Source organism: Balaenoptera ricei, chromosome 10 (assembly GCF_028023285.1).
Source record: "Balaenoptera ricei isolate mBalRic1 chromosome 10, mBalRic1.hap2, whole genome shotgun sequence".
Taxonomy (NCBI): Eukaryota; Metazoa; Chordata; class Mammalia; order Artiodactyla; family Balaenopteridae; genus Balaenoptera; species Balaenoptera ricei.
Genome location: NC_082648.1, coordinates 27450141 through 27465404, shown reverse-complemented (window position 1 = coordinate 27465404; position 15264 = coordinate 27450141). Strand labels below are relative to the sequence as shown.

Here is a 15264-nt window from a genome sequence, read left to right as displayed (position 1 = left end):
CTGAAGAATTTTTTATTCTAGGGCAAATTTAGAGGGAACTTAAGAATCTAATAATAGGTGAATGGTTATGCAAATAAGAATGCATTCAACTTGATAGAACATCATGCAGTTATTAAAAATATGGTCATGGGGCTTCCCTGGTGGCGCAATGGTTGGGGGTCCGCCTGCCAATGCGGGGGACACGGGTTCGGGCCCTGGTCCGGGAAGATCCCACATGCTGCGGAGCATCTAGGCCCGTGAGCCACAACTACTGAGCCCACGTGCCGCATCTACTGAAGCCCGTGTGCTCTACAGCCCCTGCTCCACAACAAGAAAGGCCACCGCAATGGGAAGCCCACGCACTGCAACGAAGAGTAGCGCCCCCCCACTCGCTGCAACTACGGAAAGCCCGCACACAGCAACGAGGACCCAACACAGCCAAAAATAATAAATAAACTTATTAAAAAAAAAAAATATGGTCATGGACTTCCCCAGTGGTCCAGTGGTTAAGACTCCGCTTTCCAGTGCAGGGGGAGTGAGTTTGATCCCTGGCCGGGGAACTAAGGTCCTACCTGCTGCAGGGTGCAGACAAAAAACTTTAAAAATAAAATAAAAATATGGTCACAAAGACTGTGTGGCATAAGGGAAATGTGAATGGTATAATAATAACAATGGGGACTTCCCTGGTGGTGCAGTGGTTAAGAATCCGCCTGCCAGTGCAGGGGACACAGGTTCGAGCCCTGGTGGGGGAAGATCCCACATGCCGCGGAACAACTAAGCCCGTGCGCCACAACTACTGAGCCTGCGCTCTAGAGCTCGCAAGCCACAACTACTGAAGCCCGCGTGCCTAGAGCCTGTGCTCCGCAACAAGAGAAACCACCCCAGTGAGAAGTCTGCACACCGCAATGAGGAGTAGCCCCTGCTCACCGCAACTAGAGAAAGCCTGCACGCAGCCAACGAAGACCCAACGCAGCGAAAAATAATAAATAAATTTAAAAAAAAATAATAATAACAATGTTCTATTTACTGAGTCCCTAGTATGTGCTAGGAACTATAATAAGCACTTTACAAATATTTTATTTAAACCTCACAGAGATTATTAAGTAGGTATTACTATCCTCATTTTTTAGTTATGGAAACAGACTCAGAAACTAAGTTCTTTGCCCTACATCTAACTGCTGAGACTAGAACCTCATGGAAGACCAAAGCTTGGGTCTGATCATTAAGCCACACTACCTCCTGGAAGTAGAGGGAAAAAAATACATAACTGAGTACTCACTATGAACAACTACATAAAAAAGAAAAGATTCTTAGGAAGAAAAGTCTAAGCCTCCGTGTCTCAAAATTATAAGAGCAGCTGTGAGGAAGAAATATTGGTGATGTTTTCCCTTCTCTGTTTTCCAAAATTTTTAATGTCATAAATGATAATTTTCTAAAAATAATATTTATTCTTCCTACACATATTTTTCAATGTTCACCCCACTATGTTCTTGGGTGGATCTACTAACTATCAAGACAATAAAAAAAACTAAAAAGAATCTGGCTTATAGTTTCTAGGAAATTGATTCTGTCAGAATTACTCAGAAAGACAAAAAAGGCAGATCTAAGAAAGGCAAATAAGTAGTAGTGTCCTCTTTAGCTCCAGGTTCACCTCTGGCTGTTCTAACATTGTCTCCACAACAGCACCTCAAGCCACACTACTCAGAATCTAATAATAGGGTCCCCAAACTTAAGCTGTAGGACACGTGTCAAATAGCCAATAATCCCCATAAAGGTTCTCGAGATAAAAAGGTGTTGGAAGCAGAGACGCCTGATAATTTATCTTCTTCAAATACTGGGCAGTCCGCAGTGTTGCCTAGAACTTGTTACAAGCAGCCACTGTGCCAGCTGAGCAGTGATCAAATAACCTTGGGAGTATTGTTCTGTCTCCCTTCACTATTGAATCTATACCTAGGCACATATTTTTGGAATGTTTTTAAGCCCTTAGCTTTTGCAAAGCTCAATGATAGAAAGACTCCCTAATTAGAAATTCAGAAACCTGGACTCTAGTCCCTGCTTAACCACTGGTATGATATGGCAAGCCATTGCCCTCTCTGGTCCTGTGCACTTCAGTCACAGAATGAGAGAACTAGGTTAGATCATCTTCAAAGATCTCTTCTATTCTAAACTAAAGAGAATGAATGTTGGAGGAAGGAGGATCCCTCCTCATTCTTACTGGTTTCAGCAGAAAAGGAGAAAGGGGCTAGAGCAGCAAGGACAAGAACAAATATTTATTTGTTTTCCAAAATGAAATGGCATACTAAAAATTTCTGGGTACAACCCTTAGGTGTGGTATGACTGAAAGGTCTGAGCAGGAGGTATTACTAAAGTACCAGGTAAGATGGCAATTGTACCCACAACAAAGATGCCCTGTGCAGGTGCACTTCGAGTAACATTACCACCAGCTCAGTTCTCGCCACATTCTCTTTTTCTTGCTGAAACTCCTTCTTGACAAATAGTTCATATTATGAAGTGAGTGGATACTGTTAGGGTTTTGTCTGTGAATATGAAACAGACTCAAGTTACCTATCCTAATTGGAGATAAATTTATCATGTAAGCCTAAGAAGCACCAGGTTAAACAACAGAGTTAACCAGTCACAGACACTGAAACACAAAATGCAACGTCTGTAAAGAGGTGACATTTTCTTAGATATTTTCAGTGTGTACCAAGAATTTTGTATTTTTGCTTAACATTCTATGTAAGATTTTTTTTTTATTTGACTGTTTTGCAATTAGTTCTATTAGTTCTATGAAGATGATTTAGAGCAAAATTATATTTGCAAGGTACGAAGTACCTGACAAGCAAAAGAAAACATTGAAATAAATGGACCTTCTCTGCCCAGTTTGCAAGGTGTTAACAATGAGGGAGTAACAAATTCCCTGGCGGTCCAGTGGTTAGGACTTGGCGCTTTCACTGCTGTGGCCTGGACTCAATCCCGGGTGGGGAACTAATATCCCTTAAGCCATGCGGTGCGGCCAAAAACAAAAAACAAACAAAAACAAAAAACAATGATGGAGTAAAAAGTCTAGCCTGATTTGATGGAAGCATTTCTTTTTTAAAGGAAACAATGTAAATATTTTAATAAAAACAATCCCACAGCATTTACTGTCATCTGGTAACAACATAAAGGTGAGCAAAACAATATGAATAAATGCTTTAGAACTACACTTCTAACAAAGGACACCTAAAAAAACTGTATTGCCTTCTCAACAATTTCTCACTTCATTGATCATTTCTAGTTGGAGACACTCTGGAGCAGAGTAATGTTATCTCCTTTAAGCATGATCTGACCTAGTTGTTTTCTTGACTTTGTTTTAGAATGAATCTCTTCTGCATCATCTAATACGAGGTTCATATACTCATCAAAACCAATGATACAGCCCTCTATCCGCATATTCACTTACTCATAAAGCCACACCTGAATCCGAGATCTATTTTGCAAGTATCTGAAGATGAGATTGATTGGCTGCACCATCACCTTCTGCACCTTCTGGGCCCTGGCCCCAGTACGCCATGGTGGAAGCTCAAAAAGACCACACTATCCCGCACACTACCTCAAAAAGCAACTTCCGGAATCGGAAGCATTTTTTTTAATTGCCCATCATTCCTCTGATATGGTTAGCATATCAGAGAAGTACTTTCCTTTCCCAGCTACCACACTGCAAAGAAAACAAGTATTGAAGATAAGTTTATGTCAGAGGGTCTCAGAGTGCTAGACCTTTTTTGTCAAAGTCCAACCATTGGGACTCTAACCCAGTTCTACCAATGCCCCAGGGATATTTTTTTATTAAAATCATAAGGATAATATATCTTAGTCAAATGAGAATAATGGGATCCAATTCTTCACATCATGAGATTATTGCTATCTTCATTAGGGTAATATTCCCTCTCTTCCCATATATTTAATGTTGACTCTAAAACAGAGGCTGGAGGAAAGTATACAAATATCTGGGTCCTAGTCTGTTGCCTTCCCCATTCTTCATTCTTATCCACATTCTTTTAAGAAGTGATGCATCTAAATCGGAATCTAGATGTTTTAATTCTTTTTTCTTTGTCTACGAAACTTTCTGAAATATATGAAAGTGAAGACTCTCTTTGGGGAGTACATATATATAACATAATATATATTTATGTTAATACATTAATTATATTAGTAACTATATTTTTACAAATATTTGTGACAAGTGGAAAAAGGATTCAGAACAAAGAATGTTCTATAAACAAGACTTATTGGGGATCTACAATTTGCAAAGTTCCAACCTAAACTCTACAGACAGAAAAAGGAGACACTGGTTCCTTTCTCTTGATGAGTTTTTAATATGTTCCCACAACAAAGACTTTCACCTCTTTGAGAGGTGAGAGGTGGAAATGCGTTAACAACTGTTATAGATGTCTAGTACTAGGTAAGTGAAAAAGATATACCACACAAACATCATTCTGTAAAAATTATCAAAATATCAACATTTTGAACCTTCTTTTTTATACTTTAAGTGCTGAGATCAGGCCACTATGAAAATTATGTCAATCCCAGTTTTGTGCTCATAAAATCCAACGCTGAACAGTTAATCCTCACAACTCAAAAAATATCCTGAAGGACCAAAGCATACAAACATCTATTGCTCTAGATCAAAGCTATGCAAAAACTGTTTAGCATAAGTTCTACAGGGTTTCCTTTGGGAACGAAAGCAAATTCAGCAAAAACCGAATGATCAACTGAACCCTTATTGTTGAAACCTAGGGATTTATGGGCATGCCTCTGAGATAGTGCAGGTTTGGTTCCAGACCACCGCAATAAAGCAAATATTGCAATAAAGCAAGTCACATGAATTTTTTGGTTTCCCAATGTATATAAAAGTTATGGTTACACTATAGTGTAGTCTGTTAAGTGTGCAATAGCATTATGTCTTAAAAAAACAATGTACATACCTTAATTAAAAAATACTTTATTGCTAAAAACTGTTAACCATCATCTGACAACGCAGGGTTGCCACAAACCTTCAGTTTGTAAAAAATGCAATATCTGCAAAACTCAATAAAGTGAAGCACAAGACAACAAGGTATGCCTGTATTTATGGTCTCTCATCTGATCTCATAAAATCTATTCTTTCTAACCTAACTTTACCTTTTTATCCCAAATCCAACCCCAGAAAGAGGAAAGTAGTCTAGTTTTGTGGGCAAGGGTCCTTTGAGACTAGGACTAAGGTGTATCCAACTGTGAACATTTGAGGCTGTGTGTGTGGCAGAGCTATGTATGCGGGATGAGTGGTGTGTGTGTATATATGAGGGTGCACAGGTGGGTGAGAAGGGTGTGTGTGCAGGGGGATTTGGGAAAGCTTCTTAATTTGCCTTATGAATTATATCTAAACACCCTGGATTTTCTTTGGGGGTAACCAGAGGATAACCACTTGAATACGGGGCAAATCATGGTCAGTTAATGCTGCGAATACAGATTCCCAAACTCTGGGCAAAATAGGGTATACTTAGAAAATTCTTGCCCCACAACTTATCAGTGGGGAATGACTTCTCCGCTACAACTTCTGAGTTTTGAAGCTTTCATCTAAGAAACAGGTAGATGAATATTTGGTACCTCCCTCTCAAGAAGATCAGTTAGAGCACATAGGTGAACCGCCTTTGAATACCTAGAAAACCATATAGTTGTAAGAAGTTTTAAACATGTTTAAAGGGGCAGGGGGAAGGGAGACACAACTGTCTACTCTGAGACAAGAATAGCAAAGGATGACTTCCTGTTATGGGGAAAAAAAAATCCTTAAGTCTCTTTCAAACTCCCCCTCCCCCAAAACCCAAAATATCAATAAAACAAAAAAGTTCTTTCTTGGCTCCATTTATATTCTTGTCAAGCTATCTAATCTCATCCCTTTTCTTGTTTACAGTTCTCAAAAAGTGGGAACTCCAAGGTCACTGCCTCCACTTTCTCACCAGTTAGTTGCTCCTTAGCCTACCGGTCTAACATGCACCTGATCCTGCTCCCACCAAGGCCAGTGGGCCGTTGCAATCAGCAAACCCACAGGTCACCATTCAGTTCTTGAACCCCTGTACTTCTCTGGGAACACCCGGCAGTGCTGACCTCGTTCTCCTTCTTGACATTCTTTCCTGCTGGGCCCCCTCACAACCAACTCTCCTGGTTCCCTAGGACTCTCTCCAGTAACTCCTTTCTTCTTTGCTTTAATCAGCAACTCTTTCTCCACCTTCTCCCTCCTCCACACATCCAATCAATCAGGTCTGTTCGATAAATGTTCACTGAATAAACATTCATAAAACATCACCAGTAAATGTGTTTAGATATTATACAGCAATTAGTTGGCCAAATATGAAGTTATTAGTTCAAACATGGAACCCCACTGACTGAATAGAAGCCTTTGATCTTTATAAATAAGAAAAAAAGCCAAATAATATCTTACTGAGTGTATGGTTGGAGGTGGGTAAAAGTAAAGACCTTCCCTTCCCTCATAAGCTGAACAGTTGTGTAGGAATTTAAATACTTACTTCCCTGCCAAGTTCTTACTGCCAAACCTCATTCCTGCCTCAAGTCCCCTGCACTTGCAGTTCCCTCTGCCTAGAACGTTTCATCTAGATTTTCCTCTTGCTTCCGTAACACAATTCATGCAAATCTGCACTTCAATGCCACTTTCTCAGGTAGGTCTTTCCTTCCTCACAACCCCATCTCTGTCCCTTTCTATCGATCCTAGTACCTTGGTCTTTGTTATTTAATAGCACCTATCACTGCCCAACTTTATATTAAATGTTTCTTTTTCACTCTTTTTACTTTTGGCTCCCACCCTATTTTTTAATGGACAAAAGCTTCGATTGGGAACCTCACAAAAGGTCTCCAATAAGCATATAAAAATCATTAATCAGAGATGTGCAAATTAAAATCACAAAATGATACCACTAGATACCTGCCACATGGCTAAAATTTTTTTAGACAAACAAAGTATTGGCTAGGAAGGGGAACTAGAATATTCACACCCTAAAACCACTATGGAAAACCTTTAGGCAACGTCTCCTAAAGCTGAACATATGCATACGCAATAATTCCACTAAAAGATGTACAGTAATGTTCATAGAACCTTTCATTACATAATAATTGATGTTCATCAACAGCAAAATGGAAATAAAATACTATTCACACACACAAAAAATTGCTGTACAGTGTGTGTAATGGATAGGTTACAATCTTTGGAAACAGATGATCTTGGACTTGAATTCCAGTTCTGCTATTTACCATGTAATACTGAATATGTAGATATGGGTATATAACCTCATTGAGTCTGCTTTCTCCACCTGAAAAATATGGTCATATCACCTATCTTACAAGATTATTCTAAGGATTAGAAATAATGTGCATATAACACAAAGCACCGTGTCTAATAGGTACTCAGTAAACAATAAGACTAGGATTTAGGAGATATAACTTATATCACTCAGTATCAATTACCAATACTTTTTATACATAAACTTTCTTCCTGTAAAATAAAGATAATGTTTCACCTGCCCTGCCAAACATATCTGCAGCATTTCTGAGTTACCAACACAGTCATCATTGAGACTATACAAGAACCAGGTCATAGCATTTTATTATTCAGCTACTTTACGGACCCCATGTGCAACTGCAGCTGTTGGTCCTAATGCCAGAGGAGCAAATGAGTTGGAAAGATGAAAACAAATGGGCAGGAGAAATGCCAAGAAGTGTGTAAACGGCTGGACAGGAGTCCAATTGGTTCAGTGACAAAGCTGATCCTGAGAACACTGTGTGCACTGTATGCACGCTCTGAAGAAGCATACGCAGGTTGAGATGCCTAAAAAACAACGGGAGCAAAAAAAACCCCCTTGAACTACTGTGGTTTTCAGCCTAATTCTGAGTCTCCTTTGGTCTTATAAATAAGTCTATTCATACTTGTCATTAGAGAATAAAACCTACAGGTCCTATAATAAATCCTACTTCGACTTCTTTTTAATATAAAAGATATATGTATACATATAATCCGGCGTTTAATAGCAACCAGATCCTAAATTTTAGACTTACAATAAAAATTAGGAGAAATGACTATTTCTAAGTATAATACATGTTCAATAAAATTTTACTCATTTATAAAGAAAAGTCGGGTAGTAACTTATATTACCATCAAAACTAGTGAGGAGGACGCAGAGCAGGGCAAAGAAAAAATAAATCCCCTAAAATCCTGAAATCAAATTTTCCGACCCAAAGTAATTACCTGAAGAATAAGACTCCAAACTTCCATATTTTGATTGTATATTCACATTACTCTAGCTATTTGTATTCTATTAAAATTTATCATCATGCCTATAAAGTTTTAAATGCAAGACACATTTAAGAATTTATAAGTAACTCAAAGTACTCTAAACTCAGTTCCATTCATTCCACAAGGTAGGTCAGTACTCCACGTTGGTGCAAGTCTGTGACATAGGGGCCTCTATACAATGGGAACGAAGAACAACAAGCTTTTTCTTTCTTTTGTGGCTGAACTATTGGGAGAATCTGAGGCCATTTCTAACCTAGTGAAACAAAGAAAAACCAAAGGCTTTGGCTAAAGTCTTGTGAATCTGTGTTATTCCCAGCACCAGTATTTTCATAGCCCACACTTGTATGCATAGATCTAGTTTTCCATTCACATGAGGCTTGTGGCATAGAAGAACCTGCCTTAGTCAGGGAAGTTCTCTTTCAATGTTCCTCAGTGATCACCTATTTGCAAATATTCTATAGATCCCACTCCAGTTTTTCTCTATGAAGAAAGCAATGTCATCTACATTTGAAAAATAGCTAGCACATAGGCTCCCTGCCACACAGAAGTAAAAGTTTTTAAAATGTGTGATTCGTAAGTTTAAACAAACATGGAACCTAACACGTTTGTTTAAAATCCTAATTCAATGTCCTTAAAATTCTAAGGTATAGCTATTATTAATATCTTAAATCAAGAATACAAACACAATGGGACTTTTCCCCCCCAAGGCACCTTGCAAAGACAGTCTTTAAAAAATGGTGGTGTTCTCTCAGTTATTTATAATCCACAATCTTGAAAGATGTTAAATATCTAACAATGGAGGACATATTAACTAAATTAAAGTACTACTTTTTAACAGAATATCATACAGCTATTGAATTTTTACTAAGAAATTTTGTAATGTGAAACATCTAATGTTATGTGGGAAGGGGAAAGCATGATTTTAAAAATCCATGTAAATTACGACCTCAGCTTTGCCAAACAACAGATACAAAGAGGAAAAACACATCAAAATGTTATCAGTAGTTACACCTAAATTTTTATTTTCTTCCTCCTTACTACAAATCAAAAATATCTGTTTAAAAATGTTTCTCTGAACAAAACATTCATCTAACGCTGTTTTTCAGTTAAATAGAAAAAGACCATGAGAACATTAAAGCTACAACGCTAGGAGGATGTAGGCAAGTCAACTGACTTCAGAGTCCAATAAATCATATGTAATTTCAAGAAATCCTTAACCTTGTGCATTACCAGTGTACCTTGCTGATGTTTTAGAAGTAGAGGGAATCTTATCCCCAAATAACTGATGAATGAGAGAATATTAAGTGCACAAATAAGTTCTAAGAAACTTGAAGTGTAGCTTTTACATATCAGAAACAGAAGGAAGGAGGAGAAATAGAAACTAGAAATAGAAGGAATGAGGTTATAATAAAAAGGCTCAGCTAAGAAAGGTCAACAGTGATTGCACTTAAAGCACAGTTCACCTTCACTGCTCTCAGGGAACACTGCTATGCTATGAATCCACAGGAAGAAATGCCATTACCTCAAGTAATCGTACTTGGGCCATGAAAATAAGAAAAAGTGTACCTTTGTGCTAAAATCACAGCATGAAACCATTCTAGACAAGAGCCAGGATAATTTTTCAATAATGATACAAATTACTTATAATTTATTAGTAAACAAAGAGACAAATACCAGTTACTTCATCTACTCATATACTTTGCATACTCAAAAATTTCAAATGTTTTTAACCTAAGATATTTCAAAAATGGAAACTGCAAAAACAACAATACTCACAGTCCCCCATAAAGGATTCCTTTCAAACAACATCCAGCAGTGCCTTTTATTCTTCTGATTAATCATACTTATTTCCTGCTTGTGGAGGAATTCATTGGATATACAACCTGTGGGTAAAATCTATAGGCATTCTGTATTTAGACACCAAACAGGCACACATCTTCTGTTCAACATGGTAAAGAACTAACTAAGGGGAAGTGCACAGCTATGTTTCATAACTCCTCTTCTAGCACTGATGCAGCCTCAAAGAACTACGCAAGTAACGAATTTCAAAATTCCACGAAGGTATTTCAAAATGTAGTGAGAGAACTCTAGAATACTGTGGTAAAATGGGAAGGATGGGGCCAACTACCTGTGATTTTATTGTAGTTATAGTCTTTAAATTTATAACAAACTATCCTTTAAAACTAGGTCATAAAGAATCTTAGCATATTTTTTCATGGTCATAAGTCATAAGAAATGCTGAATAGCAAAACCATATCCATCTCCCCCCAAGCAAAGGGACCTTCTATTTCCTTCCCAGGTTACTAGCAATCCCAAATGACTTCTTCTTTAAAAAAAATAAAAATCAGGATTTTAAAGGAGAGGCACCAATGAGCAAATTTCAACCCAAATTGTAATTTCCCTTTCATGTGATATTTAGATGGCGTAGTCAGAATCAAACTATAATATCTAAACTCAGTACAACTGTGCAACAGCACTTCTTCAAATTATTGTGTTTCTGAAAGAATAACAAACTAAAAATAGTGTATTACCTTAAAGTACTTGACAGTACTTGAGGAAATTTTGACAGGTAGAATAAAATAAGCATTAATGTAGCTTATGAACCCAGAAGTGGAAACATGGAGAAAACTACTTGGAGAAACACATGCTAAAATCACAAAGCCTTAGAAATTTAGAAATCCTCCCTTTGTATGGATAAGAAAACTGAGGCCAGGAGTGTTAAGGTAGGATAGATACAGACATACTGATATTAGGGAGGCAAGATATATACATTTCAGATATTCTGACAGATTTTTTTCAGTTCAATTTCCATAGCATTATATTTCTAAATTAGCTGTTTCTTAAACGTGCTGTCATCCAGTATACTACTTTCACAGGGTGGTGGTCTTGAGAGCTACTAACTGGCCTGTAACAATCACTTACGATCAATGAATATTGTTATTATAAGCTTTGAAAGCTTATCTCTATGAAATGAAAGGTATAGTAATGAGACATGGCATGTTCATACAGTGTGAGGTATCCAACCGAGGGCTAACGCTTTCCAAACTTCACCAACCCAAGCCAGCATCCCCACCCAGATCAGCTGAGGGCTGAGAGTGTCCTCTGCAGAGTCAGGGTAGGTTTTGCACAGGAAGTGTTGGTGTATGTGCTCAGGCATGAGTGATGAAGTCAAATGAGGACGTCAGCATTTTTGGTTCCTTCTCTCTAGTTGAGAGGAACTTCAAACTGACCACATGCCAGTGAACGACTGGCTGAAACTGGAACTGTTCTGCTCTGCTACAGTGTACCAGGGCTGGAAGGATCCAAATAAGTATGTTGGCTCTGGTGCTTGACCTCTTTTTCAATGTTTTTGCAGTTTAGCAGGCAAAGAAAAAGAAAATTCATATGGAATATTTTCTGATAATTTGACATTGTACATTGTAGATTTTTAATATATCTTTATAATTAACTAAACCCTTTCACTGTTCATTCAGATACTATGTGAATATAGCTGTAGAAACATGTTACAGGTATTGCACTGAAATAAAATTTCATAAATGTGTGCTTTTATTTTTCTTAGTTTTCTGCTTATACTTTGGTCTGCTAGATTTTACAAAAACAGATTTATCCCTCTTGGCTTTAAATCAAGTGATTTTGATCAATTTAGTCACACATTAAGAACAGCTTTAGGAACCACAATATCAACCAATTTGTTATAAAGCCAAAAAAAACCATTATTATGTGGCTAAAAATAAATCTTCATAGAAGAAGAGTAAACAAAGCTATTTGTTTGCTCCTAACACCACCGTCATTCCATTCCATGTCTTGATAAAATTAATATTATCATCAGTAATTACAGCTCTGTATTATTATATAGCCTTCTCATAACAATCCTAACAAAAAGGCGTTAATTAGCCCCATTGTATAGATGGCAAAACTGAGAACTAAAGTTAAATAACTTAGACAGTAACTGGCAGAGCTGCAATTCAAACCCTGGACTTTTTAACTTCAAAACCTGATCTCTAAAATGCAAACTGCCTGCCATTCTCCCAAAGTTTTCCCAAAATTACTAACCTGTGAAAGGATAAGAAAAACTTTTACCCTATGTCTGAGTTTTCTTGACTTTAACCCCCGAACTCAAATACTAAAACCGTTCATGCCTGCTAAAGCAAACTTCCTCTTTCTACTTCATGTGACTCTTGCCATAACTAAATTCCTCAAAACTTTGTATTTAATCTACTTGTAAGTGAAGAGTTTTATACATAGCCTAAAACATTAGAATAATTTTAGAATAACTTATCCTATAGTTCACCAGAGCAATAGTCAGTTTTATCTTAATTTGCTTGTTAGCTATGAGAATGAGAAGTCACTTCCCTCAAGGTCACTTTGAACCAGAAATAGAATTCTGGTTTAAGGTCTGGTCACTAAACCATGCTTCCTCTGCAATAGTAAGCTACTGTCATGCTGTCATTTACAGAATGCTTTGTAAGTGGAATCATATAGTATGTGACTTTTTGAGATTGGCTTTTTTCACTCAACCTAATGCCCTTGAGATCCATTCAAGTTCTTGTATGCATCAATAGTTTGTTCCTTTTTATTGCTGTGTTGAATTCCATAATGTGGATGTTCCACAGTTTAGCCATTCATGTTAATGAACATGAGGTTGTTCACATGTTTGGGCTATTACAAATAAAACTGCTATGAACATTTTTGCACAGGTTTTAGTGTGGATCTAAGTTTTCATTTCCCTGGGATAAATGCTCCAAAGTGCAAATGCTAGATTATATGATGAGTGTCCACAAGTGCTTATTTTCATTTGTCATCTGTATATCTTTTCTTGGTGAAATGTGTCTTCATGCTGTTTGCCCATTTTCTAATTAGACTGTTTCAGTTGTTTCTGTTGAGTTTTGACAGTTCTTTATATATTTTAGATAAGAGTCCTTTGTCAAATATAGGGTTTCCAAATATTTTTCCAGTCTATAGCTTCTCTTTTCACCCTTTTAACAGGCAAAAGTTTTAAATTTTGATGAATTTTTTTTTGGCTGCATTGGGTCTTCGTTGCTGTGCGCAGGCTTTCTCTAGTTGCGGCGAGTGGGGACTACACTTCGTTGCAGCACATGGACTTCTCACTGCGGTGGCTTCTCTTGTTGCAGAACGCGGGCTTCAGTAGTCGCGGCATGCGGGCCCTAGAGCACACGGGCTTCAGTAGTTGTGGCGCGCAGGCTCTAGGGCACGTGGGCTTCAGTAGTTGCGCTGCATGGGCTCAGTAGCTGTGGCGCGTGGGCTAAGCAGTTGTGGCTCGAGGGCTCTAGAGCGCAGGCTCACTAGTTGTGGCACATGGGCTCAGCTGCTCCGCGGCATGTGGGATCTTCCCAGACCAAGGTTCGAACCCGAGTCCCCTGCGTTGGCAGGCAGATTCTTAACCACTGTGCCACCAGAGAAGTCCCTTGATGAAATTTTATTTATCAGTCTTTTTTTTTTATATTCATGCTTTTGGTCACATGGCTAATAACTTTTAAAAAATTTTTTTACTGGAGTATAGTTGATTTACAATGTTATTAGTTTCAGGTGTACAGCAAAGTGAATCAGTTATACATATACATATATCCACTCTTTTTTTAGATTCTTTTCCCATATAGGCCATTACCGAGTACTGAGTAGAGTTCCCTGTGCTATACAGTAGGTTCTTATTAGTTATCTATTTTATATGTAATAGTGTGTATATGTCAATCCCAATCTCCCTATTTATCCCTCCCGCCTTATCCCCCAGTAACCATAAGTTTGTTTTCTACATCTGTGACTCTACTTCTGTTTTTTTTTTAACTTTTTATTTTATATTGGAGTATAGTTGATTAAAAATGTTGTGATAGTTTCAGGTGTACAGCAAAGTGATTCGGTTATACATATACATGTGTCCTTTTTCAAATTCTTTTCCCATTTAGGTTGTTCATAGTTCCTGTGCTATACAGTAGGTCCTTGTTGGTTATCCATTTTTATTTTTTTTTAATTTTATTTTATTTTTGGTCACGCCGCATGGCATGCGGTATCTTAGTTCCCTGACCAGGGATCGAACCTATGCCCCCTGCTATGGAAGCGTGGAGTCTTAACCACTGGACCGCCAGGGAAGTCCCAGTTATCCATTTTAAATATAGCAGTGTGTACATGTCAGTCCCAAACTCCCTATCAATCCCTTCCCCCCTGGTAACCATAAGTTCATTCTCTAAGTCTGTGAGTATGTTTCTGTTTTGTAAATAAGTTCATTTGTACCCTTTTTTAAAATTCCACATATAAGTGATATTATATGATATTTGTCTTTCTGTGTCCGACTTACTTCACTCAGTATGACAATCTCTAGGTCCACCCATGTTGCTGCAAACGGCATTATTTTGTTTTTTTATGGCTGAGTAATATTCCATTGTATATATGTACCACACCTTCTTTATCCATTCCTCTGTTGATGGACATTTAGGTTGCTTCCATGTCCTGGCTATTGTAAACAGTGCTGCAATGAACATTGGGGTGCACGTATCTTTTCGAATTATGGTTTTCTCTGGGTATATATGGCTAATAACTTTTTGCCAAGCCCTAAGTCCTGAAGATTTTCTCCTATGCTGTCTTTTAAAAGTTTTGCAGTTTTATGTTTTACATTTAAATTGATAAACTATTTTGAGTTAATTTATGGATATATTCTAAGGTTTAGGGTTTTTGGGGTTTTTTTTTTTTTTGGTCTATAGCTATCCAATTGCTCTACCACCATTTGTTGAAGAGACAAACTGTATTACTCTTGCAACTTTGTCAAAAATCAGCTGGCTCTACCTGTGTGAGGCTACTTCCAAGTTCTCTTTTCTGTTGCATTTATCTATTCGTCTATCCCTCTGGCAATACCATAATCTTGATTGCTATAGCCACATAAATGTCTTAAAACTGGAGAGTGATTCTCCCAACATTGTTCTTCTTTCTCAAAACTGTTTTAGCTATTCTAG

General features: G+C 37.7%; 1 protein-coding gene and 1 pseudogene across 2 annotated transcripts in view; both read right to left on the bottom strand.

The window, feature by feature from the left end:
• Nucleotides 1-15264, bottom strand: part of FGD4 (FYVE, RhoGEF and PH domain containing 4) — a 214824-nt gene that overhangs the window by 134003 nt on the left and 65557 nt on the right. The window lies entirely within an intron of this gene.
• On the bottom strand, nt 3256-3535 carry LOC132372473 (small nuclear ribonucleoprotein E-like; annotated as a pseudogene).